Source organism: Lepidochelys kempii, chromosome 19 (assembly GCF_965140265.1).
Source record: "Lepidochelys kempii isolate rLepKem1 chromosome 19, rLepKem1.hap2, whole genome shotgun sequence".
In the NCBI taxonomy this organism is placed as follows: domain Eukaryota; kingdom Metazoa; phylum Chordata; order Testudines; family Cheloniidae; genus Lepidochelys; species Lepidochelys kempii.
The window spans coordinates 3,533,545-3,553,693 of NC_133274.1; the positions used below are offsets into that span (position 1 = coordinate 3,533,545).

The 20,149-nt window shown below is 45.8% G+C and overlaps 1 long non-coding RNA gene across 1 annotated transcript in view; it reads right to left on the reverse strand.

Annotated features, from left to right (window-relative positions):
* Nucleotides 1-3,649: 3,649 nt before the first annotated feature.
* LOC140900541 (uncharacterized) overlaps nucleotides 3,650-20,149 on the reverse strand; it is a 45,248-nt gene continuing 28,748 nt past the window's right edge. Inside the window, exon 3 of the long non-coding RNA XR_012155659.1 lies at nucleotides 3,650-3,667. This is a non-coding gene — a long non-coding RNA (uncharacterized lncRNA). The remainder of the gene's footprint in view (nucleotides 3,668-20,149) is intronic.

Below are 20,149 nucleotides of genomic sequence, written 5' to 3' on the forward strand. Positions count from 1 at the left end.
CTCTTGCCTTGGAAAGGGATCTGTGGGTGCTGTGATACATGAGTTGACAGCTTTGCCTGATCTTGCTGTAGCTTCTGCGAGTGCTTCTCCATCCATCTCTGAAACGCTACCATGTAATCTCTCACAGCCATGCTCCTAAGGCAATAAGTCCTTGCCCAGCTCCAAACAAAACCTATGCACTTGTCCTGGAGTAAGAAAGTCACCCTCTGCTGGGGGCTAGTATTATTAACTAAAAACTCATTCCAAAATAGCACTGCATGAAATCCCAACTAAGCCACAGACGTGGCTGATCCTAGGGCTTCTTCTTCCCCTAACCCATATCATCTCCTCTAGGCTGAGCAGCCCAGAGATCCTATTCCAGACCCTAGTTCCCTCTGCTAGAGGGCTGCTGCTCCCACCTCCCTTCTGTTCAGGGTGGAGTCAGATGAACCACACCTGACCCCAGTGACCAGGTGTTGATTAACCTAGAGCTCTCTGCAGGGCTCCAACCAACAGCACTAACAGGAGAATCCTACCTCCCCAGCCTCCTGTTACAATCACTAAGGCTATGTCTACACCATGGACCTCACAGTGGTCTCCTGTGTACCTCCTCTGTGTAGAGCTTTCCCACCTGCATAATTAAATCACCCCCAACAACAGAAGTTTTGCTGACAAAAGTGCTAGTGTAGACAAAGCCTAAGAGACCTCTCCATGCCTGCTGGCTCAGCAGCTCATGGGCTGGTAATGGGGGGGGGGCAGGGACTCCCTTTCCTCTTTCACCAGCCGCGGAAGTGTAGCCCTCTGTCAGTGCGCACGTGCCCCCTGACACACAGTGGCTGAGTCTCTTTCAGCCCCCAGCTAAAGAGGTGGCTGCGTTCAGCTCTGGAGGTACCTAGTTCAATCCATGGGGCGTTGGCCAAGATGGCAGCCACCACAGAAAAACGTTGCCATTGCCAGTACACGCTGATGAGTGGGGACACTGGCCTTCCCAAGCCAACACTGCCCTAGCCGTGCAGATGTGAGAAGAAGGAGCTGAAGTGTAGACTGATCATAGCCAAGGAGGGTCTGGAGTGATGCACTGTCCATTCCTGTTACTTTTCTTCTATAAGGACACCCAAGGGTCGAGGGGAATCATTACCCAACCAATCAATATGACCGGGAGGAGAAATCTGGACCCATAACACCCTTCTTGCTGCACCCCACCGTCCACTGCCTACTAACTAGAACAAGATCGGATTCCACTTGGTAGGACCGGAGAACCCTACCCGCTGCCGTGAAACAGAATAACAACGCTGGCCCTTTAAGAGCAAGGCTGGAGTCCGTTTTTTTCTTGTTAAAAGATGTCTGCGAGGGGAGCTGCCAATCTGAAAAATGATCCTTTCTTTTTTCCATTTTCTTCGTTCTTTCCTTCTAGCTTGTGCTCATCTGTTCAGGTGAACCGCAGGCACATTCATTAAATCTTTGTCTTTGACACCTCAGCTGCTTTGGAGCCCTGGGCTTCTCTTTCTCTTTCCTTTCTGCCTTATTTTTTTCTCCTTTCCCCCATCTCTAAGCTCGCCTGATCAGCACACTAAAAGGCTGCAAGAGAAAGCAGCAGAATAGTTAACTAAGCATAACTTTAACTCCAACTTGCTGAGTGGTCAGTTTTACATATATTGATGTAAACAGAAGGAGACTGGTTTGCTGGGAACATGGGTTTCATTTTCCAAGCCCAGTTGTTTGCAAACCGCGTGCAGGTCCCATTCGGGATCCGGGCACTAGGGGCACATCCGGGGTAAGGTCTGCTCTGGCAGTGGCGGGGTGTATCTCACTGTGATTCACTAGTGTAAGGAGTTCGTCTGGGGGTCGGGAAAGGCTACGTTTAGTGCTCACAAGAGTGAAGGTCTGATTACTTGAAATCATCATCCCAAGCCCCTCAGAACTTTGCAGGCCTTCAAAATCCAGTTCTGGGTCTGAATTTTAGAATGGATCAGACTCAAACCCCAGACCCACGCACTCTGCTTATAAACCTCCACATCATGTGACTTCAGCCTATCTTGAGTGATACTACTGACTGGAGCCAGGTATACTGCAAGCTCTAGACAAGCATCGTACTGGCTTGCTTGCTTTTCCTCCCTCTGTCCCTCGTTTAGGATGACCAGATGTCCTGATTTTATAGGGACAGTCCCAATTTTGGGGTCTTTTTCTTATATAGGCTCCTATTACCCCCACCCCCTGTCCTGATTTTTCACATTTGCAGTTTGGTCACCCTACCCTCGTTGTTTTTCTCTCTTTCAGATATTCATGCCGAGATGTCTCCCTTTTCCAGTCTCCTGGGTTCCTGAATCCAGAACCAGCTGAGAGGCCTCCTGCATTTTCAGAGTTTCTCCTTGGAACAGATGCCAAGGCAGCCAGGTTTTTTTCCTGCCAGTGCAGCAGGTTCCTCTGTTGTGGCATGTGTGGTTGCAAATCCTTTACGTGTAAAAATCAGTTTGGCTCCAGACTTTAAAGTGACCCTCTTGTTCTGGGTTTGGAGCTGAACAGTGGACTCTATGAGCGTTTGGGCCCTCTTAGGTGAAATCACAACAATAAGATCTTGACCCATGAGGGCTGATGTCTGGATTGTAATGTCAGAATTTGCTTTGTGACCATAGAAAACGAAACCACAGGAGAATGAGATAGTCACAGCTGGGTTTATGCATGGGCTCACTAATCCCCCAGTGCAAAACCCACTCTGCAGCCACAAGCACTGTGAACCCTGAGAAATGCGTGTGAGTCTATGCAGAAAGTGTGTGTGTGTGTGATGGGGGTATCTGTGATGGATATGAGAGCTTGTGCAAGTGTGGTTTATGAGCTACTGTTACAGGACGTATGTGCTGGATGTGAATGTGACAGGAGCGTGTGGGGAATGTGAGTGGGGGCAGGTGTTTGTGCAAGAGGAGATGCATGTGTGTGAGAGGGGTATGTGTCTGTGATGAATGGGTTTAGGGGTGTGATGTGGGAGTATTTGATATGCACATGGTATTAGCAGGGTCCTTGTCACTGTTAGTTAATCATTCCCCCTCTAGCTTCTTGCTGAGAGAAAAATGTAGAGACACTGAAGGTTTTAGCTTAAGAGAAAAAGCAGTTATTATCAAGGGTGTGATCATTCCCAGAGCTCCCAGCCTGCAGAGGTGTGAGTTGATTTTAAGAGTTTGGAGAAGGTTTTTTTTTCAACTGACCACCCCAGATTTCAGACATGAAATAGATGGGCATGTAAGAGGGCAAATGGTGCAGTTCTACACACGGATAGTGCAGTACACCAGCAAAAGGGTGCCACTGACTTTCAACAGGACTTTTGCTCCTCAATCACTTAGGAGCTTCTGAAACCCCACCCTGACTGTCTGACATAGAGTTCTGGGAATAGTTTGTAACAGGTGATTTATACAACCAATTTTGCCTCTCTGTGTTTGCAATTTCCTGCTATATTGTCAGTTTTCCTCCTTATAAATATTTAATACTCAAAATTACAGTTTGAACTGTTCTGATTGAATGTATAGTCACATGGTATCATCTCTGTTCCCTGACTGGATAAGCATTCCTCTTCAAATCCTGTTTCTGGTGGAAATGCACATGAATATGAATATGAAATTCACTTACCATGAAAATTCTGCAACGTTTGCTTAACATTTGTTCTTTCAGCAAACCTTCTTGCCAGCAAACTCTTTGGCTAGAACAAATATGGAAAGCAAACACAAGAGTTGAAAACACAGAGGAAGCACATTTGTTTAAAAGAAGAATCCAGATGAATGTTTAGGAGGAAAATAAACCACTATTCACTCAGCTTTTGTCTCAGCTTGTGCCTGGAAGTGCAGATTGGGGGAATTGCAGGTCAGGGTTAGAAATCCATAGACAAACAGCTGGAGATATAGATATTCATTGGCAGGACTGGCATAGCAATGAGTGGCTGTGGGTCTGGACTGAGATGCACTGGCAGAGTCTCACAGGGAACATTGCCCAGCACCTCCCTGCACCTTCCTTGTTTCCATACCTTTATTTTAAGAGACACAAAATTAAACCCCAAAGTTTCAAAAACAAATAAAATCTGAGGATGCTGAGTCTGAGACATGCATACATTTGAAGTGACTGAAGTGCATACAATTCAGTCCCATTGCAGAGAATGCAGTTATCTGGCAACACCCTAATCAATACATGGAAAGAACCCCAAGTGCACCCAATTAGACAAGCCACTGCCGAAATGCTGCCAGGACTGGGTGCAAATCCCATAGCATCAAACTGCAGAGGGCTTGTTACATTCCTTAGAGGGTGTGATGGTGACTTTTCTTTTCAGCCCCAGCACTTACAGCGACACGGAGAGTGCATCCTTGTCTGAGATCATAGAATTATAGAATCCTAGCATTAGAAGGGACTGCAACAGTCATCTAGTCTAACCCCCTGCCAAGATGAAGGATTTGTTGCGTTTAAACTATCCAAGACAGATGGCTCCAACCTCTTTTTGAAAACCCCCAGTGAAGGAGCTTCCACCACCTCCCTAGGCATCTGTTCCATTGTCCTCCTGTTCTTCCACTTAGGAAGTTCCTGAGATTTAATCTAAATCTGCTATGTTGTAGTTTGAACCCATTGTCCCTTGTCCTGCCCTCTGTGGAAAAGACAACAACTTTTCTCCATCTTTTTTTATGGCAGCCTTTCAAGTGTCTGAAGACCACTATCAGATCCCTTCTTAATCTCCTTTTTTTCAAAATAAACGTACCAGTTCCTTCAACCTTTGCTCATATGGCGGCATTCCGCCCCTTTGATCATCTTTGTCACTCGCCTCTGGATCCTTTCCAATTTCTCTACATCCTTTCTATATACTGATGACCAAAACTGGACGCAGTACTCCAGCTGAGGCTTAACCAGCACTGAGTAGAGTGGTACTTTCACCTCCTGTGACTGGCATGCTATGCCTCTGTTAATGCAACCCAAAATTGCATTTGCTTTTTTTGCAACAGCATCGCATTGCTGACTCATGTTGAGGTGTGATCCACCACAACTCCCAGATTCTTCTCAGCAGTGCTGCTGCCAAGTGAGTTTTCCCCCATTCTGTATTTGTGCATTTAGTTTTTCTTCCCTAAGTGGAGCCCCTGACATTTGTCTCTGTTGAATTTCATTTTGTTGGCTATAGCCCAGTTCTCCAAATTATCAAGATCCCTCTGCTTTTTAGCCCTGTCCTCCAAAGTATTGGCAACTCCCGCTAGCTTTGTGTCATCTGCAGGTTTGATCAGTATGCTCCCTATTCCTACATCTGGGTCATTAATAAAGACGTTAAACAGCACCGGACCCAGAACAGATCCCTGTGGAACTCCACTTGAGATCTCCCTCCAATCCAACATCATTCCATTAATGGTTACTCTTTGTTTGGGGCTGCCAATTACAGATCCACTTAATGGCAGTTTTACCACTGGTTGTTCTTAGTGGTAGTTCTACATTTCTCCAGCTGACCCATCAGGATGTCACGTGGGATGTGTCAACAGCCTTGCTGGTGTCCGGCATTATGTGCACCGCATCCCCCCTCTCCACCAAACCCGTCGTCCTGTCAAGGAAGGAAATCAGGCTGGTTTGGCAAGATTTGTTCTTGGTAAATCCAGGCGGGTTGCTAGCGATCACCTCTTCGTCCTCCAGGTATTCGCAAATTGAATGTTTTAGACATTGCTCTAGTAAGGTCCCAGGTACCGAGGTCAGGCTGAGTGGTCTGTCGTTCCCCAGTTTCTCCTTTCTCCCCTTTTTAAAGATGGGCCCCAGGTTAGCCCTTCCCTAGTCGTCCGGGACCTCTCCTGTCACCCATGAGATGACAGAGCTGGCTTCCCCTGCCATCCCAGCAGCTGCTGCTAGATCAGGAGACAGCTTCCTGGGCATGGACTAGGTGAAAGGGCTGCAACAGCAGATAGTGTGCGAGGTTAAGGATAAGCTGGCAGAGTAACACCTACCCAAAGCTTGGGGATGCACTCAGCCTGCTCCCCGATCCTGTGCTCAGCAGGCAGCCTAAGGGTCATGGCTAAGGGAGCTTAGTTCGGCCCCAGTTAAATCCTGTTATGAGTCCTTCCCTGAAGGAGCTATTTCCCTCTTTGTAATACCACTGCTGGCACTCCCAAGACAGACCTAACGAAATCTGCTCAGCACAGGCACCCTGGAGGGATGCCCAGTCAATGCATCAGCTCTCCTTTCTGCAACCGTGTGTCTCAGCACAGCTCTGTTTCCCTGCCTCCTCCACCGCCCCAGCCAAATAACACCATGATGATGTGTGCGGTGATAGATTAGATAGATAGATAGATACTGCATGATAGTACTCATTTTGTAAGCTGAGCAACATTTCTGGGATCATGGTGCCATATAACATCCATGCCCACCTGGGAGCTCCTGCCCCCTTCAGGAACTGTCTGTATGGCTCAGTGGGAAGGGCAGACCCTGGAAGATTTGCAGTTCGGCCAAGAAGGACATAGCTCATCTCTGTGAGTGCACTGCTCCATCGTCTCCGGATCCACTTCTGATAGCCTTCCCTGAGATGATCAGTGCTGGAACAGGGAGATAACCAAGCCAGCCTGCTGTGAGAAACACGATTGGCCTCCACTGTAGCTGGCCCAGGGCTGGTGGCACTGAAAAGACCAGTGAGTAGAACAATGGAGGTGGTTGGCTGGCTTTTCTCTCTCTGACGCCAATGGCAAGTCAAGCTGGATGGGCTGCAAGGTACAGCAAGTGGCTCCTACACTTTCTGGCCACTGAGCCTTCCAACTGAAAGCCAGGGAGCTCTAGTTGGTTTCTGTTTGGCTTTGTGTTTTTGATACAAACTCAACCTGTTCCCATCTGAGATAATAATGATGGCAAGGGGCCTTGGCAGAGCGAGGCAGGGCTGGGATGATGGAATTAGTAGTGCTGAACCTGAACCAGATCCTTGGAGCTGAGGAATGTAGAGTTTTGAGAAAGTTCAGATCTGAAACAGTCCAAGTTTCAGCCCAAAGCTGGAGTCAATTCTGACTGGTTTAGCCCATTCCTGAGCAAACAACCACATGCTTCACTCCGCCAAAGCTGTATTCTTTCTGGGCCCTGCTTCTAAAGTGGGATTCTTGGGATTGACTTAAATAGGAGCTAGACTGGCCCATCAGCTTTGTTAAGGGAATGTGGGCTCAGGAGATCTTGGCTCAGTTCCTAGCTCTGCTACAGAGTCCCTGGGTGACTCTGGGTCTCTCTGGGCATTAGTTCCCATCTGTAAAATGGGGATAATGATTCTTCCTTTCTCCCATCCTTTGTCTGTCTTGTCTACTTAAATTGTAAGCTCTTTGGGGCAGGGATTGTCTTTTCCTATGCATCTGTGCAGCATCCAGCACAACAGACCCCCATCTTTGCTGGAGTTCAAGGCACTACTGTAATATAAATAATAATAAATGGATCCAAACGCCTTCAAACTATAGAAACATACAGCACTTAGCACAAAGAGGTCTCTAGGTTCGACTGTAATACAAATATTAACGATAATATCTGCAGGCAACATATATCCCTCTGCGGGGTCTCAGTGGCGTGATATTAACGATAATATCTGCAGGCAACATATATCCCTCTGCGGGGTCTCAGTGGCGTGGCTGGTGCTGAGGGGTGTGGCCTCCTCTGGTATGGAAATGACTCTCCACCGTACAGCCACACCATGCTGACAGCAAGGTTGTGGAGGGCGGGATATTAAACACCGAGGGCAGAACTGCTCTGGGAGGTGTAGCTGAGTTGTGCCCCGTTAAGCTGTGAATTCCTGCAGAGTTTTGTTCGCGGGATAGGCGCGCAGCCTGGTGCCCTGCTCCGAATTAATTATCCGCTGACACGATTTCGCTTCTTTCCCTTTGTGTTATTTTAATTAACAGAGATCTCCTCCAAGCAAGCCAGCTGTCATGTAAATTGTAAAACTGTCAGCATGTACAGGAACTTAACAGGGATTTTTAAAAAAGCATTGCACAAAGGGATGTGCTACTTTGGCTTTTTTTTTTTTTTTTTTAAATCTGGAGCATTTGTCTTTTTTTTTTTTAAAGCATGAAAATTGTGGGGGGGCGGGTGGATGAAAAAACTCTCACTTTTATTTTACTGCAAATGATATTTTGGAGTGGGGGGGGAAAGGAGGGTAATTTGTCCACACACTTTGTTAATTTGTCCACACATACTCTGTTACGCTTTGCTGGGTAACGGGGTCCCTTGTTTTTTCACTGGTTGAGTTTCAGGGGAGCAGTTTGCAGGACGGAGTCTGGACAGAAGTGGGGAGAGCCTCCCCTCCTCCCCCATGAATAGCTGACTTTGTGTTGTTCTGCGATGGGCCCGAAGCGATGCTGTGGAGCAGAGGGGAGAGTTCCGCCAGTCATTTTTCTGGTGCCCTGGAGACAGAAGGATTGTACCCTTCGTTCCCTCCACTCTTTCCTCCCCTCTTGGGCTGCTTTACTTGTGCAGTCTCTAAGCCTATTCACTAAGGCTTTGAAGCATCTCCTGGGTTGATTAGCAATTTTGCCAGGTGCTTGTTCAGTCTGACACCTGTTCCATTGATGGTTACTGCTAAGCAGCATTGTGTTTTCAGCAGACCAAGCCCCAGAGCCTGCACCAAGACCCAGGAAATGGGCCTGGTCATTGCTGGTTCAGTAGCACTCAGGGGCCAGGGCAATGGACTCCCCGCTTCCCCCCCCCCAGGCTGTTCGATAGCTACTGTTTCTCTCCGCTTGGTGCAGAGGACGAGGGCTGGTGGGATTGTGTAGTCAAGGTTCCACTAGCCACATCCCTGCTCTTCCCTGGGCCCTTGCTTGCTCCTCTCCCCATGAACTGGGAGGGAAGAAACTCTTACAAAGCTCAGATCTATAGCAGATTGGAAATGGGGACACCTGTGCAGGCTCTTGGCATCATGTCACAGGTAGGCAATAGAATGCACCATTTCCACTGCACAGTGGGCCTTAAATGCTTGAGGGAGCAGGGTGCATGATTATCCCCAGATTCATTCAGTTCTGAAGGATCTCCAAGTGCCCACCACTGACAGGCAGCCACCTCTAGAGCAGGAAATGGCAACTGATTATTGTGCATGAGAGTGACTTTGAATTAGAAAACCTCAGCAGAAGCTCTCATCAGATCAGCTGGGGGAGGCTCCTTTTAGTTCACTGGACACACAGCATGCTGCCTGTGGATCTTGAGGGTCCAGCTACAATGTGTAGGGTGACCAGACGTCCTGATATTTTGGGCCTGTCCCAACATTATGGGCTTTGTCTTATATAGGCAACTATTACCCACCCTCCCTCCAAAAAGGTATCCCGATTTTTCACACTTGCATCTGGTCACCCTAACAATGCGGCTTCCGTCTACTTTCTTTTCCTTATTGGTTTTGTAACTCATGACACTGGCACATGACACAGGGGGAAAATCTTTGTCTCGTATGTGGCAGAAGGCTGGAAAGCTCTGACTCTGGGCAGACTAGGACTTATTGTTCTATCTCATGCAAGAGAGAAAGAGAAAAGGGTCATGTAGCAATTGCAGGGAGAGGTGATGGTTCGTGACAGGTCAAGAGCTTAGCCCTGTTCTTTCTGCTGCCACACAAGACTGATGAGAAGAGAAACCTTTTCCTAAAAGCTCCAAGGACAGGCCTGTGAAATAGTTTCCAAATAATAATACTTAGCACCTCTCCCTGAGATCTCAAAGTGTTTCACAAACATGAATTCATCCTGATAACATCCCTGTAAGGCAGGGACATACTGAGCAAAAATTGGCTTCTTTGGGGAGCTTTCTTTATACCAGCTGAACACTATTCTGTCTGCCTCAATATTTCGTTGAATTTATTAAGCACCAGTGATGTGCTTAGCCCTGTAGAGACACACAGAAATTGTCCATGTCCTAGCCCAAAGATCTATCTATCTCTATGGTATCTGGGTTCTAACTGAGAATTAACAAAAGTAAGTTCACAATCACCAGGAATGGCTTAACCAGTTTCAAAAGAATAAGACCCATCCCTCTGCAACTCACAAACTTTTTGGATTTTCTGGAACCAAACTTCTTTGGAAGGTTCTGAAATGTTTACGTAAGTCCTTCTCCTCCTGTTACACCCCATGACACATCATTATTATTGAAGACACATTGCATCTTCTGCTCCTGGCTGGTATGGGCCAGAATTTCGGAAGCACGGTGAGAAAGGCTGTTTTCATGATATTTCCAGCCCAGGTGGATGCTGAAAGGACCAGAAAAATTGCAAGAATTCCAGCCCAGTAAGGCAAACACTAGGGATTATTACTATTATTATTAGGTATTGTGATGGAGCCTGGAGGACCCAGTTAGGGATCAGGGTCTTGTGCTAGGTGTTGTATGCACATATAAAACAAAGCTCATCGCTGCCCCAATGAGTTTACAATCTAATTAAATTCAGTTATGATGTAAACCAGTGCCACACCCATTTGGCTTGGAGCAGCACCACTTTATGCCCAGGATAAATTTGGTCTGACAGATGATAAGTGATTTGTGGTTCTGCTCCATTTCTAATTCAGATGGGACCAAATTCTGGTCCTCAAAAGACATTCATCTGGATTTACCCCAGAATCTGACTGCTAGGGCCTGACTCTCCATCACCCTACACCTTGGATCATCATCTACATCTGTGCACAGTGGGTGTAAAATGCCTCCCCCGCAATTAAGAATTCACCAGTCTGCCACAGGTGGGAGCAATTTCACATCTTCTTAGCACAGGTGATCATACAAGCCTGAAGGCCATGAAGAATCAGGACTATTGTCCAGATAATCATCATATCTTCTGCCCCTGAACTCCAAGGGCCAGCTCCTTAGCTGGTGTTAAATGTCCCAGCTCCATTGACATCAGTTGAGCTACGACAATTTACAATTTAAATTGACCCTGAGTGTTTGGGCTTCTCCCGATGCTCGAGCTCTATTCACAAGAATGAGATTTTCAAAGACACCAGAGGCATTTAGATGCTCAGTTCCCATTAAAATTAATGGGAACTGGGTGGCTTTGCAACTCTCAGCCTTACTTCCTAGTTCATTTGGAAATTTTGGGGGGAAAACCCTAAAACTCAAACTGGTTTAATTTTTTTCATGGAAAGATAATTTTGAGGAAAAATGGCTTTTCAGTTGAAAATTAAATTTTCACCAAAAATTTGTTTGAAAGCAAATTTTCTAGTTTTTCAATGAGAAACTGAAAGCCAAAACACACTTTTTAAAATAAAAAAAACTCAACATTTGTACCAAAAAAACCAATTTATTTATTTTTGCAAAAATCCCCTGTCCCAAAAATGTTTTATGGGAAATTCAGATGACAATGAAAGTAAATGAAAATCTGTACAAATTTTCCATGAAAAATAATTGCCATTTTACAACCAGTTCTTCCCAGTCCCTCCGTAAGACACCTTCTGAGGCACAGCACACTTTGGAAAAGTATCTGAGGTGGGATTAAGAGGCCTCCTGAAAAATAATGCAATATGATTATTCCCAGGGTTCGTTATTAGTCCCAGGCAGATAGCTTTAATTAGGACCATTTTCTTCTAAACAAACCAATGTGGTGAGCCTCTGTAGTCCTTTTGGCACCTTAGAGACTAACCAATTTATTTGAGCATAAGCTTTCGTGAGCTACAGCTCACTTCATCGGATGCATCAGATGTTACTCTGAAACCTGTAGTCCTTTTGTTACTCAATATTCTAATCCCCATCATTTAAACAGACAGCAGGTGAGACAAGATCTCCCTTAGGCGATACAGATTTCAAACTAGTACCAACTTCCAAATCTCGGGAAATGGCAGCCATCAAGGTAAGAGCAATCTGCTGTTTACCCCGGAGTCGGAGCTATTTCAACACACAATTACCAAACCCCAGCAACCACCAGAACATCTGAACTCTTATGGGCATAAATATCAAACAGGCTGCCCATGTTTAATGTTGAAACATTCCAAAGAGTATTGATTAGATGTGCTCTCATCAGTAGAAAACATTGGTTTTGGCTCTTCACCGTGTCTGAGCTCTGCTCACATGGGGTGAGGAGTGGCTGGGATGGAGGTTTGCCAGGGAGCCACATTCAACTCCCTTATTCTGTGCCGCCTCGCTCCAGCATCAATGAGAGCAGCCTAAAGGCTACATTCACTTACATCATTGGCATAATGTCCCAAGGGCCATAGGCTAGGGGAGATTTGGCAAAGGGGAACAGAGTTCCGCCTCATCTCGAGCATGCCCCTTCCCTCCCCCCAGCATGTTCCCTCTATATGGGAGTAGGCAGGGAAAGCTGGCACAGGTGCTAGCTATACTGGCTTCCCATCATCAGGGAGTTCCCAACCACCAGGGGAATTTTTTGCTATCACTTCTGGCCAGAATCTGGCTCCTTTGTGTAATTTGTCTAGCCCATTATCTAAAAGGTCAGACAAGAGAGACAAATGGAAGAGTTTAATCTTTTACCATCTTGTATCAACATTATAATTTAGCTACATCCAGCATCCTTTGTATGCAAAATGAAAATGTTTTACAGAGGAAGGGTCTGTCATAAGCTAAGGCAAAAAGGGAGAATAAAATAAGTAAGAGCTGTACATTCATTATAATTAATCTGTTTTGCTCTATAGTGACTTTCATCTGAGAGGATCCCAATAATCTTTCCAACCAATCAGCCTTATCCTGACAAAATTGCATGTGCAAATGGCCAGCTGCTCAGGTTTTATGATTATAGTAACTGCATGCACAAATTCTCTCTCTCTGTGTGTGCTTTCACACCTAGTTGTGAAGATGTAGGCCAAAGAATTTTCACCGTAAACTGAAAATCAACTGGGGTTTCCTAAGATCAGGCGCTTCAAATGAGCAAAACGCTGTGTTAATGGGACCCATATGTCTTTGTTTAAAAGCTCCTTCAACAGTAAGAATAACAGATGCAGAACCAAACAAGTGTTGATGAAAATATGGCAGGAGTTCATGCAAGGATACTCAGTGGACATCTAATTTCTGCAGAAGCCTGTGGTAACCCTACAGCAATCAACTAATAAATGTGGAGGCTAAAAGTCATGCAGGTAGTAAGGATCCAGCTCAACAAGGAACTCAAATGATGAACAGCAAAGAAGCAGTGAAGTGGTCAGGAAACTCTTGAGATAGACCTGCTGGGCAACAAGACATTGGCCAATGCAGCCTATGGCTGGAACATGGGTAGCCAGAATGTGAACGGTTGAAATGACTGGATTCCTCTCTTGAGGGTGGAATGGATGGAACCTCAAAAGGATGAGAGGCAGCTACTGCAAGAGAGAAGCACATGAGGCTCTATTGCAACAGAGACACCTCCAAAATCACTCCTTGGCCATAAGGACAAGTGTTTAGCTTTTGTCCGTAAATAATATTTGAAGTGAATTCAGATTGATAGCCCTGGGGAGTGAAGTGCTCATCCTGTCCACGAATGGGTGCAGTGCTGGCTTTGTCCATGATCCGTTCAGTTCCAGGTTTTTCTTTTGTGTCAGCCAATTTCTTCCTTTAGGCGGCGGGGAGATTTGATGATGTGGACACACGTGCCCTAAGAAGCAAACTGAGACCCTGCAGTTAATTTCACAAAGGCCACTAAGCCATCAGCCTAGATAGATAGACAGATAGATAGAGGAGTGTATGGGGATTGATTGATGGGGTGTATGGGGATAGATTAGATAGATAGAGCGGGTGGATGGAGAGAGAGAGAGAGAGAGAGATAGATAGATAGATAGATAGATAGATAGATAGAGGGGGTGTATGGGAATAGATAGCTAGATCGATCCAGGAGGTATGGTTAAGATGATGACAGAGAGGTTTTGCTTTGTTTTAAGTTTGGTTTTGTGGTGTATCTCTTGCATTACATTGTTTTTAATGAATATCACCCTTATCCCAGCCTTGCTGACCATTGACTCCTTGTGTTGCACAATGAAGGGCAATGTTAAACTGAAAATCAATAGGGGACTATATCCATCTTTGATGGAGAGGACCAAGATGCACCTTCCAGCAGACTAAAGACATCAGCCAGCCCCAAACCAAGCAGCTATTCAAAGCTCATGAATACATCTTCCATTCAGGCTGAGTGCATCAGCCCATCTACAAAACTGACATCTAAAGCACGGGTTTTCAAAGGTGCCCAAGGGAGTTAGGCCCATTGAAATTCAATGGGAGTTGGAAGCATTGCTTTTTAGGGTGGAATTTTCAAGGTTGTTAACTGAATTTTTCTCTGGGTTCAGACTGGTATTGCACTGGGCGAGGTTCTGTGGCCTATGTTATACAGGAGGTAAGACTAGATGATCACAATGGTCCTTTCTGGCCTCAACATCTATGGAGCTATGAATCTGGTTTGAGTTTGGGATGGAGGGTTACGTCCCTTTCATTATTTGACCCTCCCAAATCCAAATTATGTTTTGCTTTTAAAACACCAAAAATTGGAAAGCATATTTTTTATAAAGAAAAGAGATTTTTATATCCCAGCAAGGCAATAATGAATGCAAGCCCCAGATGATCTTAGATATCCACAGCATTAAAGTCGGAGCACTGAATTTATACCGAGAAGAACAAACAGGATTTGTGAATGGTCCAGCACAACACTGGATATGCTTTGTAATGAGGCAAGGCTCCTGCTTAAATCCTACAGACCTAGCCATGCTGAGGTTTTAATATAAGGTGGTTTCCTCCCCAGTCCCTGTTTGCCATGCCAGGCAGGTTGCCTTGTCCGCTGAAACAAATGACCTTGAGCAGAGCTGCGGGTCAATAAAATAATTTGCTAACTGATCCATCTTCTGTGGCAAACAGATGAATCAACCTCAACTCCCTGGGCTGTTTTATGTACAGATGGGAGAACCATTAAGTTAAAATAATATGTGCATATACATCCATTTCCATGCAATAAATGGATGGAACTAAATAAATGAGTTTGCATCTTTCATCATGGAAAAACATTGATGCATTTTTTGACACATGGCCTTGCAGGATTGGATGTGCTCCCAGGGATATATGTCATGGTGTTTTTTCTTCTGGGTCTCCCTCTCTCTTGGTCTCCAGCATCCTGTCTCTCTTTCCCAACCCTCTTCCTTTCGCTTTCTACAGCTTTGTCTCTCTTTCCCTCCCTCTGTTATTCTGTCTCCTTCCAAACCCCCTCTCTTTCATCAGGTCCACTCCTGGAACAGGGGACCATCTCTTCTAACTTGTGGTTTAGAATGTGTATTGGCTCCTGGCTCTTTGCCATGGTCAAGCTGATTGCCTCAAGTATTCCTGCTCCAGCAACCCCTATTCCAGCTGTCCTTGGCCTTCATTGTGAGAAAAGTGCCAGAGAGATTCCCTATGAGCCATCTGCAAGTCCCTACCCCCCATGCTCCAACCTTCTGATGGCTTGGCACATCCTTAGATTGTCCTTCAAGCAACCCATCCATCCTCAGAGCCCTACACAGAGCATTAAGCAAACAGAACTGCACCCCCGGCTATTCCTTGTATAACACTGCAGTCCAGATATGCATCGTTCCTAGCATGCCTAGACTGCTTCCTACACAAGGGCTGAAGCGGAAGCATTGGGATGCAATCTCAGACTAGGCTTCTAGACTTAAGGATGCGTTGCCACTAGGGCTGGAGTGACACCACTGAAACTGGTAGACCTGTTCTTGTGAGATTTCAGCACTGACATAACTAAACTAAACCCCACGGTGAAATCCTGGCCCACTGAAGTCAATGTAAGTTTTCTTGCGGGCTTCAGGGGGAGCCAGGATTTCACCCTTTGAGCTTGTTCTTTAATTACAAGGTTATTGTTCTGAAAGCACTAGCCCCACCAGGCAAAGACCTGCTCCTGCTCTCATGGAAATCAACAGGAGTTTTGTGTTTGAGTGGGCCCTAATTGCTTTCCTATCCCAGGGCCCAAACCACTTCCCATGCAAGTCAAGGGAAACACTTGTATTGACTTCAGTGGGAGATGCGTTGGGCCCCAGGAATTGGCTCTCTGCTAAACAGACACGGGTAAGGGTGGGGAAAAGCCCAACCTACAAGTCCTGAGGCTGTCAGCAAGACACCAATCTCATGGCCTGTGCTAAAGCTTCAAGCCACTGGAGGATAATGGAAAGAGGTGCTGGAGCCATGTAGGGTCCCAGTCTAGACTTGCCCAAGGAATAACCATCTCTGTAGAAATGTTCCTTATTTTACTGATCAGTCACATGGCAAAGCACCAAAAACAATAAGAAATGGTCATTTACACCATGGGGACACATCAGCCTTTAGGAACCGATGGGGAGAAGGAGGCACAGGAAGAAAAAGCAACCAGAATCTGAGAGCTGAATTATAAACCAGCCAGTGTTTCCAAGACTTAAAGTTCATGCATGCGTCTGGGCTGCATTTGTTTCACAGTGCTGCAAACTGGGGCACTCGGAGGTACAGAAGCAGAAAGGCCCTGAGGCAACCTGTGTTCAGTGAGCCCCTAATCGTGGTGAGGTGATTAATGTCCTTCTGGTCCTGTGTTTCACTGTTATGTTCTTTTGCCTTTCTCCCCAACATTCTGTAATGCTGTCTCTGCAGGTGCCATACGTGTGTGCATGAAGCAAATTGGCTTTTCAGTTGATAGTGCTCAGTTTCCCTGGTGCAGGGAGCAGGGACAGAGTAGACTGAGCAGGAAAAGAGAGGCAAGTCAGGACCCAAACCGAGGGCCTTGCCTCTAAGCATGGAATAGAGTCTACAAATTAAAAGGCTTTCAAGGGAGAGCAGATTTCTTATTATGTTTTATAGACCTGAAGGATCCCAACACACTTTACCCAGGACTGGAAATAAAGGCCCCTTGGAATGGAGCCTGCCATATCAGTAAGGGTGGTTTTGGACATCAAGTGAATCTTTGAGACTCTTGTATCCAAATGGTGAGGCAGGATGTAATTAACTAAGAAATTGGCACGGGCTCCCACACTAAAACATCTTCCCTTGGGAAAAGGGTGCTCAGGTTCAGTGTGACTCATAGGGAAGAGCAACCCCTGCTGAATCACAAACACCAAGTCCTCTAGCATCTAAGTGCTCCTTGAAAGTTTCCTAGCCAAGTAGTATCTTGCACAGAGCATAGGCAAGATTACAAGACTGCAGCGTTACCTTCTACAATAACTTAGTGCTGTATGGGATGTTTTGAAGGTAGGCAACGAGTTCCAGACCTGAAATTTAGACCCAAAACCATCCCCTCCAGGACTTGTAACTTGCAGCTTTTCTAAGGGCTGGAAAAATCCTTCCTCTATCATAGCTTTCTATTGGGATCTGGGACTATTTCACTGCTTGCCCCGGAAGAGTCAGCTGCAGGGTCGCATGGGAGTGGGAAGCTTTGCATAACATTCATTAGATATTACAGACACATGTCAATACAATGAGACATTACCCACTGTTGTAGGCTGGTATAAATAAAGTGGCACCCGGGGGCAGCCCAAACACAAACAGGCAGCCAAACTACTCGACCGTCCTCCAGGTGTCTGAGCAACTGCCAACAGCACCATTGCCCCATGTTACTGACCCAGATGTTGCCAATGGGAACAATGGCTTCCACATTTGGCTTTCTCTACTGTAAAGAGCAGGACAAAGCATGATATACTAATCAGGAGTAAATAACACCCACTGCCAGTGATGGTCGCATGCAGGACAGTGCCAAGGGACCTGCACTGTTGGAAATGATGCCTTTCCCATGGTGCATCTCTTGTGCCTATCTTATGGACATTCACTGCTTAATCATTTTACATGTGGTAATTTCCTCTAAATGCCCTTGCACGGTGAGCACCTGGATCAAAGGCTGTGGGTTAGTTACATCTCCAGAGAATTTAACAAGTGCGGTGTCTATGCAGACAGCAGATACTGGGGATGGAGCACCTGTTTTTCTCTGCCCCCCTCCCTTTCTCTCATTGCTGCTCTGCCTGTTTATTCTCTTACTCCCTTCTTATTAAATTGCAAAATTGCTGGTGTAAAGCAGGGAACTTTATAGGTGTTTTCCCATCACTCTCTTCCACCCCCTTCACTGGTGTGTCTGGCGTACTGGATAGAGCACTGGACTTGGAATCAGGAGAGCTCTATTCCCAGCTCTGCCACTGGCCTTCTTAGCGACCTTGGGGAAGTCATATCACTCCTCTGTGCCTCAGTTTCCCCACCTGTAAAAATGGGTATAATGATCCTTGCCTTCTTGGTAAAGTGCTTTGAGCTCTACAGATTGAAAGCACTGTGTAAGAGCTAGGTACTATTATAGTCATTCTGTCTGTCCCTCTGATTGCCTTGCTGAGTTACTGACCAGATATGGCTGCCATTGGACAGCCGAGAGTCATTGGGGACGACAGAGCAAGAGGGATGGAGAGACTGTGAAGGGAGAAGCAGGGGGAAGGCAGAATGGACAGCCCAGCTTGCCATGCGCTGGATCTGCCTGGAATCTGCTTTGGGTCCGAGCGTTAGGACAAACTTTGGATTAGACCAGTGTTTCCCAAACTTGTTCCACCGCTTGTGCAGGGAAAGCCCCTGGCGGGCCGGGCCCGTTTGTTTACCTGCCACGTCCGCACGTTCGGTCGATTGCGGCTCCCTTTGGCCACGGTTCACCACTGCAGGCCAATGGGGGCTGCGGGAAGTGGTGTGGGCCGAGGGACATGCTGGCCGCCCTTCCCGCAGCCCCCATTGGCCTGCAGTGGCGAACCGTGGCCAGTGGGAGCCGCAATCGGCCGAACCTGCGGACGCGGCAGGTAAACAAACCGGCCTGGCCCACCAGGGGCTTTCCCTGCAGAAGTGGTGGAACAAGTTTGGGAAACACTGCTCTAGCTGATAAGCTTAACAAGGTTAGGCACAGATGAGTGCTGGGGAATAATAAATTAGTCAATGGGACCAAGCTGCAATGCTTATTACTGAGGAGGTAAAAGGTTAACGCATTGTCATGTCAACAAGGTTAACCAACTAACCACACACAAGAGCCATCAACATCTGACAAAGTTAGGTAGCAGAGAAGGCTACTAGAATAAAACAGAGCCCTAGGGCTCATCTATACTCCAAAGTTCTACCACTTTAACTTGAACAGAACAGATAAATCAGTTAGACTCCCTAGGGCGGATATATGGCTACAAAGGTGCTTATAATGGTATAGCTATTCCAGTATGGGAAAGGGAATAAACTATAGCAGTAAAAGGCACCTGTATACCGGTATGACTGCATACGCACTAAGGACGACCGTAAGAATGTAATTAGATTTTTATTAGTTATTTATTACCGTAGTGCCTAGGAGCCCTAGCCATAGATTGGGACCCTCTTGTGCCAGGTGCTGTAGAAACACAAAACAAAGAACAAGAGGCCTCAAAGTGTGTCTATATGTGTTGGCTGGGGAGGGAGTTGGATACTGCTATTGCAGAGCCTGTGTGAGCTAGCCCCTCTGTACTCACCAATAACTCACACAAAGCCTTGGACATTAGGATCTCTTTAATGAGAGCAGGCATGTTGACCATATCACTGAGAAAATCAGTTGGCATATTAGCGAGTGTTACTCCTGGGGGAATAAACATTTCAGTATTGGGCCCAAACCTGCAGTCCTTATTCAGCCAAAACTCCCATTGAAGGCAGTAGGAGTTTTGCCTGACATACATCTCTGGCATCAAGCTAACTTCTTGCTTGCTTGCTTTCATGTATTGCCAGCAAGCCCATCACTGTGGTATCTAGATGTCCATTACAGGGTGTAAAAGAGTAAGCATCAAGAAGGGAGAGGAATTATTTAACATGGGACAGGGTAGGATCTGATAATGGGATGGAATTAAGAATAAATATAAGAAAGTGGCATAATCTCTGAGCTAGTTGAAAGTTTTGGGGGGAAATTTTTTTTCATTCATGGAGTCATTTCCTTAAATTAATTTTTTTGTAAAAAATTCTCTCAACATTGTCAAAAAATTGATTTTTCAAGAAAAATTTCATGCTTTTTTAAAAAAAAAAAAAATCAAAATGTTAACATATTTTTTATTGACCAAAACCCAGGTTTGTGATACAGGAAAGATTTCAATGTGTTTGATAGAAGAAATTGCAAAGAGTCTACAAAAATTATTTTGAAAGTATGAAAAATGGGTCCATTACAAACACTTGGAAGTGAAGACAACTTAGAAATTTCACTTCTTTTTTGCACAAATAGGTTTTCATTTTTCTACCATCTTCAATAAGCTCACAGGGAAATCTCCATCCTCAAAATAACCTCTCCTCCCTCCTTCTCTCTGCTTCCCTCCCATGC